This window comes from Sinohyriopsis cumingii, chromosome 15 (genome assembly GCF_028554795.1).
Source record: "Sinohyriopsis cumingii isolate HCF-2022 chromosome 15, ASM2855479v2, whole genome shotgun sequence".
Taxonomy (NCBI): domain Eukaryota; kingdom Metazoa; phylum Mollusca; class Bivalvia; order Unionida; family Unionidae; genus Sinohyriopsis; species Sinohyriopsis cumingii.
In genome coordinates, this window is record NC_142975.1 from 44,920,861 (window position 1) to 44,936,118 (window position 15,258).

Genomic DNA, 15,258 nt, shown 5'->3' on the forward strand with positions numbered 1-15,258 from the left:
ATCATACTCTCAGATGCATTCTTTAGACTCTTCCGTGTAAGAACATTTTGGACTGTAATAATGAATGGAATACATTTCGAACCTTTCGCAAACTATAAAGCTTTAAAATTTGTATCGCTATATCTTCCTGACTGAGATCTAAAATCTCTCTAGACTTTAGTTTTGAATCCCTGTATAACCATGTGCTATTTGAGGAAACTGAGCAGGAGAAATGGAGCTCTAGGCCCAATTAATCAAATAATAGTATGAACAAAATAAACATCTTGTTGTATTAAAAATTGAAGATTGAAGTACATTGTTAAGTTTACTAAATAGTTATATAACATACTATCGGGAAGAATGTATAGTGGAAAGACTATTTGTCTTTAGAAGGATGTCCTGGTAATTTGATTGCGAAGTTTTGGCTCTATGATCATAAGTGAAGATAATTCAAGGGGGAATGTCTTCTTCATAATAACGTGATGTGATGATATATGATTTGGATTTTTAATGTAGCTTTAACGATTTTTCAGACATGCCGCTACGATGTCTGCAATGTGGCAGTTTATAGCGATAGTTGGCGTTGGGGCATCATGCCGCAAACATGAAGCATGCTGTCCCACTCAGTTACATTATCCGGACACAAGGCCCACCAGTCCTAACACTGACCTCTTAATACTGAACGCCCAGCGAGGCAGCTGTTAGTACTATTTTTGAAAGTCTTTGGTATGACTCGAACCCACGACCTCCCGCATCCGAGGCGGACGCTGTAACCACTAGGTAACCAGAGCGGTCTCATTATAAGGAGGTTAGATGAATTACATTATAGTTTTGTTATTGAGCCGAAATGAGAATTTGCAGATTTGAAACTAATAACCTACCGTGTCTTCATTAAAGTCGACTTTAAAAGCCCAGATTTATCTTCAGACATCAAACACAGTGGAAATTGGTGTATTCAATGTATTTAATGCATCATGACACATTAACCCATCTTAATTATATAAAAGTTGGTGCACATGTCGATCTGATTCTTTGTGTCCCTGTTATGTTGGCATCTAGAAAATGTCTTTATATATTCCAGGCACAATGAAAATGTTTGTACACATTTTTGGTACATCGAGTTCTAATTCGCTGTAGGCAAAAACGATAACGGTGCTTTAGTGATGTGCGTGACTTATTTTGTTACGTCATAACGACGAAATCCATCTAATTTAACTAATATAATAATGATGATAAAGTCATTGGACGAGAATGACACTGATCAATTTTACAGTAAGAAACTGACGCATAAAATGCGCATGAACTAGAATGTTTCGATTAAGCTACGTTGGACATCTGGTTGCATTTTGCTGTATCGAATGACTTTATTTTAACTAAGTTTATTATCATCGATTTGCGATTAGACTCGGTGGGCTTTATCACGAGGGTTTCGGACAGTATTGAAATTGCGGGCGAATTGTGTCTCAACCATGCTTCTGACATACATACTAGATATAGAATGTGACATAAATTATCTTAATTTTCCTTTAAAATTTACTCATTCATCAGACGATCCAGTGTGACATAATTCACTAATACCTAATGATAATTCAGTCGTTGAGAGCTTAGTAAGCCACAGAGTACACACATAAACATATTAGCAATTAAATATCTAAGTAAGTAAGATATTGTATGATAAATATCTCATTTTTATTGCAATGGAACTATGCATGATTAATATAGTTACCTGTACAGTCTTAAGATAAATTCAATACAGTAAACAAAAATTAATGCGACTTGTAGCCAATATGTTATAGTCGAAAGAATGTTTTATATAAATATATATTCTAATCAAGGGTAGCACAACACGCAAGAAAGTTTTTACACACACACACGTGCAAAATGTATTCATTCCAAAGGAAGGCTTCATATGGATTATTAAATATATCATTTTGAATCGTAGAGTGACAGCTGCAAAAATCCTGTCTTTAGACAAATCATGTGCATAGGAAAATTATGAGGGATTGTCTGGGAAGATCGGTAACATGACTGTCTAAGAAGCATATAAACTACAAAAATGAAAACTGTTTCTATTTCTACTATTACAATACAATTCATGAAGCAAACCTTAAGTAATATATAATCTAAAGTCTAAACCATGATTAAAAACATTCTGAGCTGTAAAAATAAACTTCTAAACGGGGTCGTACTCGACTAAGAAATAATAAAGGATGAATCTTGTCACATCATTTTGGCAACATTACAACTCAGAAATAAACACTGACAGAGAGACAGATGCAGAGACAGAGAAAGGCTACATACATTTTAATATCACCATTTTCTGCAGCAGTGCTCCCAACCGCACTTTAGAACCTTATGGGGGCAAAATGGGCACCTGCCCACAAATATGGGATGATGCCAGGGACAAGCAAACTTGTCTGGTACGCAAATGCAATGGCGATGATGAGGGTGATGAAAACGAGAGTATCCATAACCTGTAAAGGTAACAAGAAACGAAACATCTTTAACGGCAGAAAAGAACTTATCCCGATAGATACTTACTGCATAGAATATAAGACGACATTAATTTCCAAAACTGACTTTAAACTAGTATAAGTGTGTAGTTTTCAACACATGACAATTCAATACGATAGTCATGCTAAATAAGCCTTATCTTCCTCTTCAAGTTCTTTAGCATTTAGGGTCGTTTGTGTAACAGACTGAGGTTAGGATTACTTACACACAGAGCCGCGGAAGTTTTGAAGAGAGAGAACTTTACCAAGGGTTCGTGTAAACATGCACGTGTTCGGATGATTTTATCTTCTTTACTTAATTCGGGTTTTTCTTACGTGCGGATATCTTTGTTACTTATTTCTCGAACTAAAACAGGTCTTCCTTTTTGGACTGTCTTTTTCCGCTTCATACAGTAAACGTTCACAACAGTAAAAGTGTGGTGCACAACAATTGTGGACTGCCGCTATCAGCTTATTCTAGAGAATGATTGACTATAAAAAAGAGTTTGATGTACCCGTCACACATAATGTACAGGAAATGCATTCATTTTTATCGTTAATATCAAGTTCTTTTTCCATTTCCTGTGCATGGTCAATTAATATGGATGGTGAATCGGATATCTTGCACCACATCAGTATTTTATAAATAAAAAATGTCACGAATAAGTTGCAAACAATTGACCTTATCTGCTCCTTAGCTATTCAACTTTAGTCTAACATGGATTCTGTTGTTCATGCGCAGAAGACCGCACACTCTTTAGGTTGACTGGACAAAAGTGAGGGCGATTGACTAGAATACCGATTGATATTGTTGCCTTTATGATCTGCTGCCCAATGCGATTGCTTAACAGAACGTTATCCTTAGATGGTGCTACCTACTGTCGGCTAAAACTGGACAGAGTTACATATATCTCAAGGTCGTGGCTGCACACATTTATATAATAAATTTGGTGTGCTTACTTAAATCTGAAAACAGATATAATTCCCGTATTTGTATGAGTGACACGTTTACTCTGCCTACTGCCTTGAGTATTATCATTGTTCTGCATTTACATGTGGCTCAGTTTTTACACACTGGTGTAATGTGTGCGTGTGTGTGTGTATGAGAGAGAGAGAGAGAGAGAGAGAGAGAGAGAGAGAGAGATTTCATTCCATGAAATGGACGAACTCATTTTATTAAGGCAATTCCAACAGTATTTTCTTCTGTTTTGTAACTTTACTTGTATTTTCTTAACTCATACTGGCTGGATAAAACCGAAACTCGTTGTGCTGTCTTCGGGTTTGATAAGACAGTCTATAAATGTTTTTCTTATGTTTGCTCTTTATGAGTCTATAAACAAAATTATCAGTCCATTTTTCACAAATATTCAAAACATTTCTGTATTTGTTAAAAGTGACATTGTACAATATTGAAGACTTTTAAACCGTTTCCTTGCCATTCTTCTTTAGAAGCGGTTACAACATGCAGATACATAGCAAGTATCGGGTTTAAATTTCAGAGAGCCTTTGTACAGATTTTAACTCTTAACGGTACGGCACCAACAGCCCTACCCCGTCTTTCCGGTACCGCCGTACTGGCAGTGAATGTCGTTCTGGCTGACTGTCACCGTTTCATATTTAAATCTCGTCATTGATTTTGAGAAGTTAATTTTCTTTTCTCACTTCAACATAAATACCAAAATTGTATTTAATTTATATTATAATTGTATTCATCTTCTAATTACTATTTGACAAAATCACAAGTTATTGGATGCATTGATTTATCTATAAATAGTACTGCTAATTAAATCTACAATTATCTGAAATATCATACATGATTAAAACAAAATTTTATACCTTAAATCTATAATTCCTCCTCTAAAATATAGCATAATCATCTTTGATGATTATCTGAACCATTAAATGAATAATGCTGGATTGTAATGCATGTATGTATAAATTATCTGTACTTACCATCCGATGGAGCGATGAAAACTGCCAAGGCTGAGACAAAGACCAACAAAAGCAGCAGCTTCGACATTTTGCGAAGTTTTCTACACAGATTAGCCTTGCTTACGTATGGAAGTCTTACTCAGTCTCCTGGTTTGTGGAATATTTCGAACTCTTTTATAGTTTATAAGTTTAAAAAAAGCCCGCAATGCGGTCTGATTTGAACCACTGTGATAATATGTTTTATTGTTTATTTGAAGGGCAATTTGATAAATGGTAGGCTGTTTTGTAATTAACGTCGTACATTTTCATTCTTTGTAGAACAAATTTAAATTAAATTATTTTTTTTTAAGAGATAAAGACTATTTTGACAAGAAAATTCAACAAATGTTTCTTCTCCTTCTTTGCTTTCAGTGGCACAAAGTGACAGTTTGATTTATTGCTAATAAAATGTTTTTAAGCAAGTAAATAGTAGCAATTGTTTTCTTCGATTGGTTTCAGTGACTATGTTCCAAGTTAGTTTTTTGTTTAACGAACTCGATCACGACCAATACCCCTGATTATAAACATGTTCTCTGTTTTGTGTATAAGTAAAGCGACCCTAAAGACCTAATTATGCATGTGAGAAGTCAGCATTTAAACAGTTACATGTGGGTGTCTTTTAATTCTTTATAGGGATATTAGAATATTCACATGTTGTTTTCGAGAAAACTGAAAATTAAAATTAAACAGCGCTTATTACAGCGACATGACAGGACGAATTTTTTACATTATTAAACAATGTAACGATGAATATTGATGTGTAACAAATATTTTGCCGGAATACAAGACTATTTTAGAAACAGAAAATTTAACATTTACTAGACTAGCTATGTTTTATGCTCGTTTCTACTCTTTCAATTCGTATCTGAGAACACTAGAAATAAAACTCATGCAATTATTAGATCATTCGTACATTTGTTTACTTCCATCACGTTATGGAAAGTGGTTGGTGTTATAATATAATCCCCCATCAATCATCATCTAGGTGATGATCAACTACAGTGTTAGTGCCGGGATCGAGCAAACAATAATATAGAATATGAAATAAATATAAATATAATAGAAATCTGAGCAAAGACATAAAATGTAACATCAGGAAGTGAACAGAGCATTAATAACACTTTAATCAATTACATAAACAAGATGAAATATAACATGACATTTGAATTACACACTTTCTATCAGAAATAGAATTTAATAAAATATGCGGAATACAATTTGTCTTTCTGTTAAGACAACTTTCTTCATATAATGGAGTGAATGACTGAACTCAAATTGCTGACATATCAGCATAACCTGGTTGCTTCCTGTCCTCTCAAAGTCACTGCTGGTGACAGGTCTGTATTAATGTATTTCTTTTCCTTCTCACTCTCTCTCCCTCTATTTCTCTCTCTCTCTCTCTCTCTCTCTCTCTCTCTCTCTTTCTCTCTCTCTCTACAGGCCCTTGACCGTAATGTGGTAGTCTGCTTCAATTCTCACTACAAGGTATGCGTATTGAGCTATGTTTCCTTGTGCTTTCCCAATACTCTCTCTGTCTCTTATATGAAGCCGAATCTCTCTGCAATTCCAGATCCCTCAATTTTTTTATGACCAACTTATTTAACGAGAAAAATTACTTTCTATTTTTTTAGGTGTCCCCTAGACTTTCCTTTCGGCAGTCAAAACAAATACACGTACTCATTTCAAGAAAGAGATTACTTAAAACGTTGGATTTTTTTCTGGGAACACACACACCCACACACCCACACACATGCACGCACATGTTTATCTTAGCCTATCAGGATTAAGGTTTTCAAACCACACAAAGTTTAACACTCCCAACAAAGGCATAGACATTGTTTTTAAACAGAATTGCTCAATAACTATTCTGGAAAATTTCATTTTATGACACATATTTCAAATGGCCACAAAAATTCCCTGGCTTTATTTCACTACATATTATATTTCTATATACCCACACGTTCATATGCTAATTATTAAACGCATCGCTTTACTCTCTACCGGTGTGTCTATGATCTGTACTTCGTCCATACCGAATTAAATATATAGAAGCCCAACTTTTGCCATTGAAACTCGACGCCGATTCAGAATGATCCTTCGCAAAGATATACATTAATAATTTTGTTTCCTTGATGCACGATGCTATGTATATCTATATTTTATGTAACTCCTGGTACATGACTTTGTCTCTGACATTTTCATATAAAATTTTGATAATTATATTATTTGTTAAGTTTTACAAAACTTGTTGCTTTTCTTATTTTTGTTTCTTAGTTTGTGACCATAGATGCGTAACAATAAATTGCCCCCGGTAAGTAGTAATTCTACTTCAGAATTGTTATATTTGTTTCTATTTAGGATCCTTCCATATATCCAGAAAAAAAGCTATTTTTAACATATCGTCAATAAAATATTTTTTCTTTAATCGATGTTGAAAAATGACACGAATTCCATAATGTTACAACTGCCAACAATGGAACAAATTATTGAATATTCTAGTTTTTTGCTCAAAACGATCCCATGGATTTTAATAATTGTAAAACTTAATTTAGATGTCTGCAATAGTATCCATCTCATCCATTTCTTATATGCAGTGTCCGGTTATCAACATGTTCTTGCAAATTTCGTACGTGAATATGTGTCTTTCTCTTTCTTTAGTAAATGAATATCATTCAATTCCATGTTTCATTTTTTTGTTTTTGTAATATCATGTAAATGCTATATTAGTAGGGTTTGTCCTATTATTATTACATAATGACAAACATTTTAAATTTATTGTTGATTTAATGGTTGCTATTTAGTTTTCCATAGCTTGGATTAACTGAGTCTTCTCTTGCTAGAATTAGCTGTCAGAAACAAACATCCGTTCAGAGCTACAAACGTATTACCAATATATTAGAATACTCAAGGCAATAAATCAAATGTTTCTTCCTTATATTTAATATCACATTTTGCTGCCATCAGGTTAATGAGACGAAGCAAACTAAAAGCAGATACATTGAGAATTATATATTCCGTGTAAGTTTGCTGCAAAATCCATTTCATTATTAATTTCTTCTTTCTTCTTAGATTCGTCCCGTAACCAATCTGTATTAGCGTTTTTGAGGTTCTATTGTGAATAAAGCAATAGGTAAATATACATATAAATTCAACACTGTTTCTTAAATAATCACTACGAATGTTCATTTGTAATTGTTGTTCCGAAATAAAAGATCAGGTTTTAATGTGCGTACATTATCACTATTTTACAGGTACTTCATAGGTATCATTCCGTTAATTCATCTGTTAATTTTCTGCAGGTGTACATCAAACACTCTAATGTATTGCCTATTTCCATTACAGGTCCGATAACCATTCAGTTCTAAGGCGTATAATACATGTCAGCGTAACTTGTTGCGAATAGGAGATACCTAATTTAAGAGCTGAATCATTATTCCAGGTTTAATTCCTGTGTTGTCTAGATACTATAAATGAATCAAAGAAGAGTTATATGCCCTAAATACCATATTGGAAAAGGTTATTATTCTTTTTTAAAGATATAATCTTTTAAGGTCTTGAAGGGTGTTATTTTAGCAAAATCGATATCTATTTGACATTGCTTTTCAGGATCAATGAATTTTTAAGTAGAATTAATACTTCCATCTCGCATTAAGGGTGCTTTACCTATCTTGCGAATGTTTCTTATGTTAGGTCTGACCTCTGTGTGATTCTGTTTCACAACGATTTAGAGTTTGAAGCTGATATACATAATTTAAAAATTTGTGTATCCTTTTTAATTTCCCTATCAATTACATTAAATAGTTAATTATTCTTTGTTTGTATATCTACCCCAACAACTAATTGGCGTTATTTGTTTAGTTCTGTATGTTTCTGCTGGAAACAAAGGAGTTTCTGTTACTAACCTTTAACACTGTTTCACAAAAGAGACTTGGTAAAATTATCCATTCTTGATTATTAGCTTTTAACACTTAATAAATTCCAGTGAATTATGACAATTCATGTGTGCTCTTCCACTTTTGTTTTATTTGGCTAGAATACTGTTAAACAAACTTGCTGGTCTAGTATTTAGACAACCCAAAATATACCAGTATGTGTTCCCGATAGTTTTGAAATATTTGTGAATACTCCAGTCAGGCTTTACCGACTTCTTCAGTGAACACCTTATCCTCCCCCACCCATTTTGTACAAAGCCGCTGATAAAACTATCGGATATCAAAATACACAAGGTGTTGATCAGCTCAGTGATACAGTCTTAAATTTATATTACTAAAGCTATAGTAATATCCGTATATGAATTTAATTGTCACATGAAATAATATCTTAGTCTATGTTGTTGTAATTGTTGTTGTTGTTCTGTGTGTTTATTTGTGTTTGATGCACCACATTTAACATGCTTCAAATGATCGTTGTCAAATACTTTTTCCGACTGTTTATAACATAATTATATTATAGTTGTATTTTTAAAAAATATCGGTATGAAATATTTCTACCAGTATGCATCAATAAATGTGGTATATGTGATTCCACTTAAAATAACACAAACACTGTGATATGCTACATGATTCCATGATAGGTCATACATACTTGACTTTTCATTTTGTCTTTGAGCGTGTACAACATCATTGATATATACAAATTAATTGTTTCATGAGTTCTATAATAATGCTTCAGAAATGACATTCACTTTCTCTGTTGCTGATTGATGGAGCGTCTTCATGTAAAGCTTCTGTGCCTCGCAGGATACTATTGTGCTATAAAGAAACGGTAGAAAATTATTGTGTTCTAAGGAAAAGCTACTGCATTATTTTGTTAAAAAGAAAGTGTAGGGTGTTGATGTGTTATAAAGAAAAGCTAAAAGAGCATCTTTATCTAACGTTAATGTACTTTGCTAGGGCATTATTACATCATAAAGAAAGGTCAGAACATCATTGTATTTTAAAGAAAAGTTAGGACAGTATTGTGTTATAAAGAAACGTTAGGGCATTATTATGTTATAAAGAGCGATAGGGCATTATGGTGTTATAACTGTTAGGGCATTATTGTGCTATACAAAATTGTTAGGGCATTTTTGTGCTATTAAAAAATTAAGGCATTTTTGTGTTATGGAGGTAATCTAGGATATTAATCTGTTATAAAGAAACGTTATGACCTCATTTACATAAAGAAAATCTAGGGCATTCTGGTGTTATAACGAACTAACACAATAAGTTAAATTGACCGGTATTCCACATCCAGTCTACAGCACATAATTAACCAACAACAGTATTAATGCGCACATAACTCCGACCAGATAAATTTGTACTTGTCGCGCGCTAAACATGTTTCGAAAGAAAAGGCGTTTTTATCTACTTAAAATTGAAATTTGGAGTCATATTTTGGATGAATGTGCATTGCAACAAGTTTTCCATTTGATCTAGAATGAATAGATTTTGGTATTTTTGTCGATTCTACGAAATTTCATGATTATGGACTGGATTCATCTGTGCAAATTGTACATGAAATACATCGCATTGAAGCTGCGCGGGAGAAGGGTGTTTACATCTGCAAGCGTGTCTGTGTGTTGAAATCTTATTGTGGGTTAATATGAATTCTTTCAATTGCAATTATCACTATATAATATGATGTTCATTTCATTTTGAGTGCAGTAAAGAGCATGTAATTGCACTTGGAATATAGTCGAAATTACAGTACAATTTCGAAATGTTTAATCAAGCTTGAGAACTCATGACATTGCTCATGTAATTCGGATTTGCAGAACTAAGAAAGTACATTTTAAGGAAATTCAGGATTTAAAACTGTAAGTATATTTTTGGCCATTCTTATTATCAGTTAAGGAGACAGTTTATGACTTATAACTTGCATGTAATTCGTAAGTACTAAGCCATTTTATGAAATCTGGCGTCTATCGCCAAAATCCGAAACATTGTATCAAAAATGTTAACGCGGAATGTAGCAGTCCACGAAACATCTTCTTTAGTTCATTCAGAAACAAATTTAATCAACCAAAACGTAAAGCGTTTGCTACACGAGTGTACATTATTTGTTTACAAAATAGTTCCTAATACACTATTGGGCACACGTGTCCTGCGCGTGAATGCAGTATGAAGGTGTGCAATATCGTAAAATACTGAACAATTCTGACAATGTAAAGTTAACGGAGAAATAAATGAGCATATACTAACATAAATTTATACATTGCAAAATGAACATCATAACTATAGACCCATACCATTGTTACCGATATTTTCCAAAGTCATTGAAAACTGTATGGGTTCCCAGCTGCATAATCTGCTTCATGAATCAGGATTTAGAAGTAAGCCTTCTTACCATTTTGCAGTTATTAAACTAACTTTCGAATGGTCATTTAAGAGTAAATTTACTGGAGTTTCATGGATGGACTTGAGAAGAGCGAGTGAAAGTAAAACATTGAAGTGTATATTCTAGTATGGAAAGTTATAAACGTATTGCAGGAACCTTACGGTAGCTTGCATATTTTCTGTCAGGAAGTAATGCAGGTTGCTGTTTCCCATATATATATATATATATATATATATATATATATATATATATATATATATATATATATATATATATATATATATATATATATATATATCATATAGTTGTGTTTCACATTCCTAAGCTGACCTATCTCAAAATAAGGCAATATATCCAAAATTAAGAGTGTGAAGGAAGATTGCTTCTATGGTAGATAATGAACTTATGAAAATTTGATGCCTATTACGAACAATTAATTAAAATTCGTTCACTTTTGATATGAACTGGCTCCTTTAATTGGTCACTTCATGCAAAGAAATATATTACAATGTTTAAAACATTGCAATACAATTTGTTCAAATCAATGTATAGGAGAACCAAACTATAAAATAAAGGATTCATGAGACGGTATAGTTCAAGTTACAGAAAATGCTAACTCAAGTCGACAAACTTTGGGTCTATTCCAAAATCTGGGCTTGTTGATTTTTAGGAACAAGACTTAGGACCACGAGCTGTTTGCACTTTTTACTCTTTTTTATTACATCATATGCAACAGAACATATTTTTAAATACTTTTTTGTTATGGCCAACATCAATTATTATATCAAATGATCGCATTTTCTCATGATGGCGCTGTACTAAATGGACTTATTTTCTCTTGGTTATGTAGTTGAATATATTCCCAATGTATTTTAGGAATATTGTGTATATTTCAGCTGAAAAGTAAGAAATGAAGCTTAATTTCACCTACAATTTTTACAACACATACGTTTGTGTTGAATAAGTACATGCCTATTCTAATGAACTCATCAAGTCAACAAGACTTTTAATCAATGGCACACTGCATGAATGACTGTAGTGAGTTTATATATAGTATGCAATCGATTGTCATGGTTCACGACGTCAAGAAACCTGTATAAATATTGATGTTATTGTTTATAATTAAATATATTGAAAGAAATAATGATTAATCGCAAGAACTAAACAAAATATAATACGGTGAAATACATTAAAAAAGTGTAGATATTATGATGGCACACTGTAAAACAGGGTAGATATTATGATGGAATGCTGTATATAGGGTGGCTGTTGTAATGAAATGAAGTAAATATAGTAGATATAATGATGGAATGCAGAAAGACAGGGTATATATTATGATGGAATGCGGAAAGACAGGGTAGATAGTATGATGGGATGCGGAAAGACAGTGCAGATATTATGAAAGAATGCAGAAAGACAGGGTATATATTATGATGGAATGCGGAAAGACAGGGTAGATAGTATGATGGGATGCGGAAAGACAGTGCAGATATTATGAAAGAATGCAGAAAGACAGGGTATATATTATGATGGAATGCGGAAAGACAGAGTAGATACTACGATGGACTGCAGTAAGAACAGGTTTGGTAGATGTTGTGATGGATTGCAGTAAGAACAGGGTTGGTAGATATCATGATGGAATTAAGTAAGAACAGGGTTGGTAGATATCATGATGGAATTAAGTAAGAACAGGGTTGGTAGATATCATGATGGAATTAAGCAAGAACAGGGTTGGTAGATGTTATGATGGACTGCAGTAAGAACAGGGTTGGTAGATATCATGATGGAATTAAGTAAGAAGAGGGTTGGTAGATATCATGATGGAGTTAAGTAAGAACAGGGTTGGTAGATATCATGATGGAATTAAGTAAGAACAGGGTTGGTAGATGTTATGATGGACTGCAGTAAGAACAGGGTTGGTAGATATCATGATGGAATTAAGTAAGATATTGCAAATATTATGATGGAATACATTAAGACGGGGTAGATATCATGACGGAATACAGTAGAAGCAGTGTAGGTACCACAATAGAATGCAGCACGATAGGATATATATTATTATGGAATGCAGTAAACAGGGTTTGTAGACATTATGATGGAATGCATTAAACAGGGTTTGTAGACATTAATGGAATGCAGTAAACAGGGTTTGTAGACATTATAATGGAATGCAGTAAACAGGGTTTGTAGACATTACAATGGAATGCAGCACGAAAGTGTAGCTACTACAATGGAATGCAGTAAGAGTAAATATTATTATGGAATGAAATAAGACAGTGTAGATATTATGATGGAATACAGTAAACAGGGTGGATAGTATGATGGAATGAAGTAAATAGGGTTAGTATAAATAATAATGGAATGCATTAAGACAGTGTAGATACTATGATGGAATTCAGTAAGACAGTGTAGATATTACGATGGAATGCAGTAAACAGGGTATATAGTATGATGGAATGCAGTAAACAGGGTATATAGTATGATGGAATGCAGTAAACAGTGTATATATCATGATATAATGCAGTAAACAGGGTATATATTTTGATGGAATGCAGTAGGACAGTATAGACATTATGATGGAATGCTGTAAACAGAGTATATAGTATGATGGAATGCAGTAAGAAAGTGTATATATTATCAGTGGCGTCACTAGGGTTGGTGTCACCTAGTGCGGTTACTCATGGTGTCACCCCCAGTGACCTACTTCCGGCACAAAAATTCAACATTTTTATAGACAGTCATTTTGGTGTCACCCCCTCTGATGGTGTCCCCTGATGCTGTCTGCACCCCCCACCCCCAGTGACAGGGGCGACTGCATGGCTGAACACGCTCTCTCCTGCATGGGACTCCAAATCTGTTCTACCTCATTAATTAACGCGTTCGCAAATAACTCCAAATTTTGATCCGACCAGCTCTGAATCTCATTCAAATAAGCACCAGACGCTCTGCAGACTGCATGGTGGCACCCTGTGCCTGCTAGTCATGTATTTAACTATGATCGGTTATCCGCTTATGAAATCCGACTAGACCGAGCAGTGTGTGCTCTGTAAGATTTGCAATTTTTCATTTTGGTGTCACCCCTCTGAGATGGTGTCACCCGGTGCGATCCGCACCCCCCTCCCCCCGCACCCCCCTAGCGACGCCACTGTATATTATGATGGAATGCAGCTAGACAGGGTAGATATCATCGTAGTATCAACGCTGTCTTACTACTTTCCAATGTAGTATTTACATTGTCTTACTGGATTCCATCGTAGTATCTACACTGTTTTACTGAATTTCATCATATTCTCTACACTGTCTTACTGCATTCCATTATAATATCTATGAACCATGTTTACTGAGTTCCGTAATACTATCTACCCTATCTTACTGCAGTAAGATAATGCATATATTATGATGAAACGCAGGAACACAGGGTTGATATCATAATGGAATTCAGTAAAGCAGTGTACCTACTATAATAGAATGATGGAAGACTGGTTAGATATTATAATGGAATGCAGTAAGCCAGTGTAGATACTACAACGGAATACAGTAAGACAGGTTAGATAGTATGGTGGAATGCAGTAGGACAGTGTAGATATTATGACGGAAACCAGTAAGATAATGTAGATACTATGACAGAATGCAGTAAAACAGTGTAGATATTATGATGGAATCCAGTAAGATAATGTAGATACTACGATGGAACGCAGTAAGACGGTGTAGATACTAACTTGGAATACAGTAAGACATTGTAGATACTACGATGGAATGCAGTAAGACAGGGTAGATACTACGATGTAATGCAGTATGCAGGGTAGATACTACTCTGGAATACAGTAAGACAATGTAGATATTACGGTGGAATGCAATAAGACAGGATATATACTACCTTGGAATACATAAGACAAGTTAGATACTACGATGGAATGCAGTAAAGTAATGTAGATACTACGATGGAACGCAATACGACAGTGTAGATACTACGCTGGAATCCAGTAAGACAGGTTAAATATTTTGATGGATTAGGACAGTGTTGATATGATGATGGAATGCAATATGATGACAGCACATAGATACTTTTTATATTGTTTTCATTTCGTTATTTATTTATATGTACGATACATGCCCCGATTAGTTTTAGCAAACTGCCCAATCGATCATATTTTAAAGTGTGTCGTGTTTTCTGCCTTTCTAAATTGATGTAATCGCATTTTCCGATGATTATGCATATTAGACTTAATATTCCCCTGCCCTAAAGGACAACAAAAGTTGTTGTTTAATGATGATAATCATGACGACAATGAATATGGTGAAGAATGTAATAAAGAGTAAGAGAATAACGAGAGATGATAATGATGATTAGTTAGATGAAAACGATATCGCAATTTTACAGTGAAAGTAAATTTTTATGCCAGAAATCTGTCTTGTTACGTTTTCGGAAAAACGTTATATCAGCCAGTGGCGATACCAATATATAACCGCAGTGGCCATACCACTTCTCGAATTTTTT

The 15,258-nt window shown here is 34.0% G+C and overlaps 1 long non-coding RNA gene across 1 annotated transcript in view; it reads right to left on the reverse strand.

Annotated features, from left to right (window-relative positions):
• Nucleotides 1-4,560, reverse strand: part of LOC149781721 (uncharacterized) — a 5,490-nt gene extending 930 nt beyond the window's left edge. The window contains exons 1-2 of the long non-coding RNA XR_016414775.1: nucleotides 4,425-4,560; nucleotides 2,281-2,453 (exon numbers count right to left, since the gene is read on the reverse strand). This is a non-coding gene — a long non-coding RNA (uncharacterized LOC149781721). The remainder of the gene's footprint in view (nucleotides 1-2,280; nucleotides 2,454-4,424) is intronic.
• Nucleotides 4,561-15,258: the final 10,698 nt, after the last annotated feature.